Here is a 7,622-nt window from a genome sequence, read left to right on the forward strand (position 1 = left end):
TCTCTCTCACTTATGTGCTAGCTGCCCAGGTCACCTCTCTCACTTATGTGCTAGGCTGAGAAGCCCCTCTCTCTCACTTATGCCGCAAGAGAGCACTGATTCTCTGAAACTCTGATTGTGCATATGTTATGAGCCACAATGTGAGTGCTTTGTGCCTGGTCCTCTACATAGAACAGGTGCTTTTCTTTTCTTTTTTGTTTTTATTATTATTATTATTATTATTATTATTATTATTATTATTATTATTATTAAATTTCAAGACAGGGATTCTCAGTGTAGCACTGTCTTTCCTGGAACTTACACCAGGCTGGCTTTGAACTCAAAAATCCTTGTCCTCTGCTTCCCAAGTGCTGTGATTGAAGGCATGAACCACCACTGCCCAACCAACAGTTGCTCTTAACAGCTAGTTTTTCCATTTTTTCAACTAGTCTAGTGTGTATTTCATGTATCCTAGAGCATTCCGCCCATTTACTTGCAGTGTTTTCCTACTTGTGCATTAGATTTTCAAGGCTGGTTTGGTGAAAAGAAATGAAAGGAAGTAGTTAGGCACTTTAATAATAATAATAATAATAATAATAATAATAATATAAACATTTTAATGTCTTTAAGTCTATCATTTTTAAAATGTATGAGTGCTCTGTTTATGGGTTCACCTTCATGAAAGAAGGGGACATCAGATCACTTTATATATGGTAGTAAGCCACCATGTTATTGCTGGGAATTGAAATCAGCAACTGTAAAATAACAGCCCCTTCTCATAACTGCTAAGCAATCCCACCAGTTCTAGAAATATGTTTTGATTTAATTTTTATTGCATTATGATAAGAAAATATACATAATTTCAATTTATCTGAATTTGTTAACAACTAAAAACATATTTTGAGTAAACAGACTTACATCACATTCTTCTTTTTATTTTGTACCCCAACTCCTCCAGCTGATGCCCACTCAAAACCTATCAAACCTTTCATTTTTATCATGTTCCTTAATATTTATAAAATATTTAACAATAAAAATGAATATTAAAAAAGTTGTTTGATATAAAACAACAATCAATTGAATAGTCTTATTGATATGTTTGTCTGCAGCAATACTGAAAATACATTTCTCTCATAAATTTTAAATAACTCCAAATATATTAACTGTATGATATATTAAAATAATATATCACTATTAGTTTTTTTGGTGAACATAAATAGTCTTTTGGTTTGTTTGTTGTTTGTTTGTTTTGTTTTTAGGAGATCTTAAAATTCTTGACTTACAGATTATGCTAACAGGACCCTGAAGTTGTCTTGTGTGAGGATAGTCCAGTGACTGGCAAATACAGAAGTGGATGCTCACAATCATCTATTGGATGGAACACAGGACCCCCAATGGAGGAGCTAGAGAAAGTACCCTAGGAACTGAGGTGGTTTGAAACCCTAAATAAGAACAACAATATTAACTAACCAGTACCTCCAGAGCTCATGTCTCTAGTTGAATGTGTAGCAGGGGATGGCCTGGTAGGCCATGTGTGGGGGGAGAGGCTTATGGTTTTGTGAAGGTTATATGCCTCAGCTCAAGGTACTACTAGGGCCTGGAGGTGGGAATAGGTATTTTGGGGATCAAGGAGGGGGGAGAGGGGAGGCGGAAGGGTACTTTTGGAATGTAAATGAAGAAAGTATCTAATAAATATAAAATTAATATAAAATCTTGGCTTACTGTGATACAAAAAAAAAAAAGAAAAAAAGAAGAACAGTTTATGGACACTGGATTTCATTGTAATAAGGCTGTACTTGAATGTCCCTCACATCACCAAAGTATTTTACCTCCATAGTAGCTAAGGGAAGAGTTGACATATCTGCTGCAGCAAGGAATGAACTGTAGGCATTATTTTTGGATACTAATTTCCTGCTATGTACAAAGCTATTTGATTTGAGTGATTGTTGTCATTCTCAGGCCACAGGTAACAGGGTACATTCACTTAAGGAATGGGTGTTTATTAAGATGGTCTATCCATGATGTCATTGATCAACAGTTTCAATGAAGAATTGTTCTGCTTCGAGAGTGTTACAGACGTTAGTTGATGATAGAATTCAGTTTCATTGGATGTGATGTTTTTTGCAAAAGCATTCATCTCAGAATAATAGTAACTTTATTGCAAACTTGAAAAATGGAAAAACTCAGAGTAGAAGTGGAAGCTAAAATACTACCACCTTTTTGCTACTGTGATGACAGATGACTGATAAATCCTCTCTCACTCTTTGTAGGAATGTGTAAACAGGAACAATCAGCAATGGGTTTGGCTAAGATTGTTTTCCTGCTGTCCAAACCCTGTTACTCAGTATGCTTTGTGGTGGCCAGGAAGCTGAGTTCCTGAGGAAGTAAAGTTCTGGAGGAAGCATGGTAGGCAGAAGTCTCTGTGGAGGGAGTCAGTGAACTGTTGAAAGATGGTTAATCCTGGTTCAGCTGGGGGTCCCAGTGGGATGATGGTGGAGGGATGGAGGTGTTACTAAAGGAGAAAGGAGAGCAGGTGACCCTCATTGGACTCCTGTGGTTAATGCTTCTGGGTTCACAATCCACTTTACCCAAGAAAAACAGAGAACTTTTTCGCTATGGGCAGGAGATTGAACAAATTATCACCTAGCTGAAACCAGGAAGGCTAGGGAATTGGAGACCCTAAAAGTATTCTTGGGGCCTGGGGATGTGAGTTGTGAGTAAACTGGCGGTCAGTTACTGGTGGAAACAGACTAGATCCTTTTCTGTACTGCTGCTGCCCACCAGGAATTCAAAAAACAAACTGAAGACCAGTCTTCATTTTCCTTTACCTGGTTTTGAAAGGACAGATTTCCAAAATTTGCGTATATAGGCGCCAAAGTGCTTCCAAATCCAGAGGCTCCTCTCAACCTCAGAAGAGCTGGTACTTCAGACATGATTCAGGGAAGGCTGTGTTTATGTATGTGTTGTTTTGGTATAGGAAGGTAAGCTCTAACTCTGTATCTCAGTATTATCTTAGCACATGTGCAGTTTGGACTGGCCTTGAAAATGAAGTACTCAGCCTTACAAATTTACTGGGGCCTAAGGAAACATGTCTTCTATATTTTTTATACTTAAATTTTATTTTTTATTTATTTATTTTTTCATTGTTGAAGATTGAATCCAGAGCTTCTTTGTGTAGCATTAAAATATAAGTCCAGTCAGGCGAAAAGTATTTCATTAATATTTGCAAAAAAAAAATAATAATAATTATTATTTATATATCTTGTTGTATTACCAAACAAGAACAGAATCTTCAGTAACTAATGATAATTAAAATGCAAATTCTGAAGAAGTAATTGGAGATACACTGTATTATGTTCAAACTTATTATTTCCTTCTTAGTGTAAGTATTTCAATGAAAGTATAATTCATTGTATAGCAAGTAATCTATGTTAACATTTTGTATATGATGTATATTCCAAACAATAATTCTGTATGATTAATCTTTAATTTTAATGGTTTTCTTGGAGGGTATAGTGTTGTGGGTCAAACTCTCATTGTCATGCCTGTATGTCAAAAGCTGAGCCATCAAACTCTAAGATCTGCATCTGTACTTTTTAAAACATTAATTTCTTTATAGATTTCCAGTACAAAATCTTCAGGGAAAATTTGAAGGTACATTTTTGGATATATAATTTTTTAAACTATATAGTATTAGCATAATTTCTATATTAGGAAATATTAGTTAATATACTGTATGACATCATAGTGAATTATTCTTTTTATATGTAGTATTTTGTAACTATTTTTATTTTTATTTATTTATCTATCTATCTATTTATTTATTTATTTTTACTAGATATTATGTTTCTTTACATTTCAAATATTAGTCATTTCTTTGTTTCACCCCAGATAATCCCTATTCCATTTACCCTCTCTGTGTTTTTATGAGGGTCTCCTCCATCTTTCAATTTTACCCTCCCCACCCTGGTACATGCCTACACTGGGGAATCAAGCCTTCACAGGACCAAGAACCTCTCCTCCCACAGATGTCTGACAAGGTCATACTCTGCTATATATGCAGCTGGAAACATGGGTTGGTGCTTAGTCCCTGGGTGCTCTGGACAGTCTGGTTGGTTCATATTGTTGTTATTCCTATAAGGTTGCAAACCCATTCAGCTCCTTCAGTTCTTCCTGTATCTTGTCTACTGGGAACCCCATGATCAGTCTGATATTTGTCTGTGAGCATCAGCCTCTTTTCTTGCCAAGAAATGGCTGAGCTTCTCAGGAGATAGCCATATTTGGCTCCTGTCAGCAAGCAAGTGTTGGTATCCACAATAGTGACTGGGTTTGGTGTCTGTATATGGGATGGATCCACAGGTTGGGCAAACAATGGATAGTTATTCCTTCAGTCTCTGCTCTGCACTTTGTCTCCATATTTTTTTCCAAGGAGTATTTTGTTCCCCATTCTAAGAGGGATTGAAACACCCACACTCTCATCTTCCTTCTGCTTGAGCTTCATGTGGTCTGTGAATTACATTTTGGATATTCTGAATTTTTAGAATAGTATCCCTTTATCAGTGAGTGTGTACCATGTTTGTAATTTTGGGATTGGGTTACCTCACACAGGATGATATATTTTATATCCTTCCATTTGCCTGTGTATTTAATAAAGTCATTGTCTTTGTATCATTTGCATATATTTTTATCTCTATTGCTCTATTCTACAGCTTGAGGTCGAGGATGTTTCCCCCTGTACTTCTTTTATTGTTGAGAATAGTTTTTCAATATCCTGGATTTTTTTTTTTATTTCAGATGATTTTGTAAATTGTTCTTTCTATCTTTATGAATAATTGAGCTTGAATTTTGATTGTGATTTCACTGAATTTATAGATTGCTTTTGGCAAGATCACCATTTTTACTGAATTAATCGTGCCAATCTATGAGCATGGTAGGTCTTTCCATTTTCTGAGATTTTCAATTTCTTTCTTCAGAGACTTGAAGTTCTTGTCACACAGATCTTTCACTTGCTTGGTGCGAGTAACAGAAAAGTATTTTCTACTTTAAGTAAATGTTAATGAGACTTTAAATTTTGATTTACATTTGTTGTGGAAATACGGAAGTATTGCACAAAGTTTTAGAAATGTACTTTATGGTTTATTATGTTTAACAGTATAGAAAAAATCAGTTACATAATCAGGCAATTTGTATATTTTAATTGAATTATGTTTTACACTAAGTCTTAACTGAGTCAATATAGGAAAAAAAATTAGACTTTCTATTTGGTAGAACAGAATAAAACCCTACTTTGAAATACAATTAATTTACTAAAAAAGATTACCTATCTATCTATCTATCTATCTATCTATCTATCTATCTATCTATCTATCTATCTATCTATCTATCTATCTATCTATCATCTATCTACCTCTCTATTTTCTATCTATCTATCATCTATCTATCTATCTATCTGTCTGTCTGTAAACTTTAATTTTGAAAATCTAAAACATAAAATAAAACTTCTCTGATAATCTCTTAGAAAAAAAATCTGCAATTACTTCCCATTAGATGATTTTTACTGCTATTTTTCTTTTTATAGTATGAAAAGAACAATTTAATTTTTTTGAGCGTTCTTTTCCTATTTGTATAAATTTGACTGCTTTCATTACTTTGCTTTACAGGGTCATGATCAACAACAAATTATATGAGCAGTATAAAAATATGTTTCAGAAGTTGTATGAGGGTGTAGAGAAATTCGATAAAGAATAAGAAAAACAAGTGGTTGGTATAGTAAGTAACTTTATAATTATCCTCGTATACCTATGTATCAATTAGGAATGGAGAAACTAGCCTTGTGTTCGACTTGAAACTAAATTAAGTCTCATTATCTAACTATCCTTGGTTCTGTTCAAGTCCTACTGAATTGTAAATCAGAGAGGTATGGTCACATACTATACCAATGAAAACCACTAAGAATTTTAATGGAGACGAGATCATAAATTTCCAAGAGACAGACATTTGCTGAGAGATGAAGAGAGGATTACCAGTTTTTACAATATGTCAGCCTCAGGTATAGTTGAAAGATAGAGAAAGATTACTTACTGTTGTCATCTGGACTCTGTCGTTAATTTTAGAAAACCAAATCAAACTAGCAAAGTAGTTTTAAAATCCCAAACTTAGTCCCTATTTAGTAAAAAAAAAAAAAAAAAAAAAAAAAAAAAGTGTATGGAAACAACTTTCCTAACAACCATGGCAAAATAATCCTGTGTAATAATATCACCAAACTATTTTAGATCGTCTCCCCGTTAATGTAACAATCATTGTAGTCATCAAATGGTTTCCAAGTAAGATCTGAGGCAATTACCATATTAACCATTTTTTTTTTGGTTGGTTAATTGTTTGGGGGGTATTCAATTTGAAATAAACAGGAGATCATTTCCTGCATGAGAACAACGTGGAGGGAGCTGCCATTTTGAGTAAGTTCAGGAAACAGATAGGGACTAAAGATAAAAAATAAATAAATACTCCACATGAAGGCAATTTTTAAACCTTTCATAGCATGGCAAAAAACACTGTAGTCATTTACATACCAAAAGCTAGAACCTCTTTGTAGTGTTGGCATTGGGCTTACCATCCTAGTCTCAGTATACTAACTTACTTGAAAATTATCATAAAAACATACACTGAATATTTTGTCTTTAGATCTCTAAAAACCTCAGAAAAACTTATCAAAATAACAGACTACAATAAATTCAAGAGAATCAGTTTCATTTTATTTCAAAAAAATTTAGGCTTTTTATAATATTAAATATTTGTTATGAGTAATTCTAGCTCATTTGGTCATAAATATATATGTTTTTAGGAAAATAATTCTAAAAACTTAAAATGCATGTTTTGTATTATTATGTATAACATTGGCAAATTAGATAAGACATGCTCATTCATGTTAAACTCATAAATCTACTCCTATTTTCTGAATCTCTTAAAAATCAGAAACCTCGCTAGGCAAGATCTTAAACTACTGTTCTCCTGTAGGCCATGACATTTTTAGCAGATATTTAAATGTATTAACTGATCTACTAATGAGTAGAAATCTGAAAGACCAGAATCTCTGTTGCCTTTCACATAATGACTCTATTCAATGTAAACTATGACTACAATTAAAAAAATACTGAAATCCTAAAGTCAAATCCTCACCTCTTTTATCAGTCATAGAAAATCTTTTAATAGCTATGATACTCTAATCTGTAATCCCAGCACTTGGCAGTTGAATGCAAGAGGATCAAGGCCTTTGACTGTCCATAGCTATATAGCAAGTTTGAGGTCAGCATGAGTAATGTAGGACTGTCTCAAATAAACCTGTCCCCTACAAATCAAACAGAAATATAATGTTAGTATAAAGATATAAAAATAGTAAATATTGCTGTCACTTCAGAATGAAATTGTTAACCAGAAATACTAAAATAAATGTACAATTGGAATTTTTTTACTATACTTTTGAAGGGAAAACTATTGAAATCTGGATATCCATAGAGTTCCCTGTTTAGAACATTATCCTGACAGCATATAGCCCAGAACTGGTAAGAAGCAAGGCTTGGAGAATCACAGGAGTTGCCTTGCCCAGACTTTAGAGATGGCAGCAAATAACTGTAAGTATCACCTGT

Source organism: Mus musculus, chromosome Y, assembly GCF_000001635.26.
Source record: "Mus musculus strain C57BL/6J chromosome Y, GRCm38.p6 C57BL/6J".
Taxonomy (NCBI): domain Eukaryota; kingdom Metazoa; phylum Chordata; class Mammalia; order Rodentia; family Muridae; genus Mus; species Mus musculus.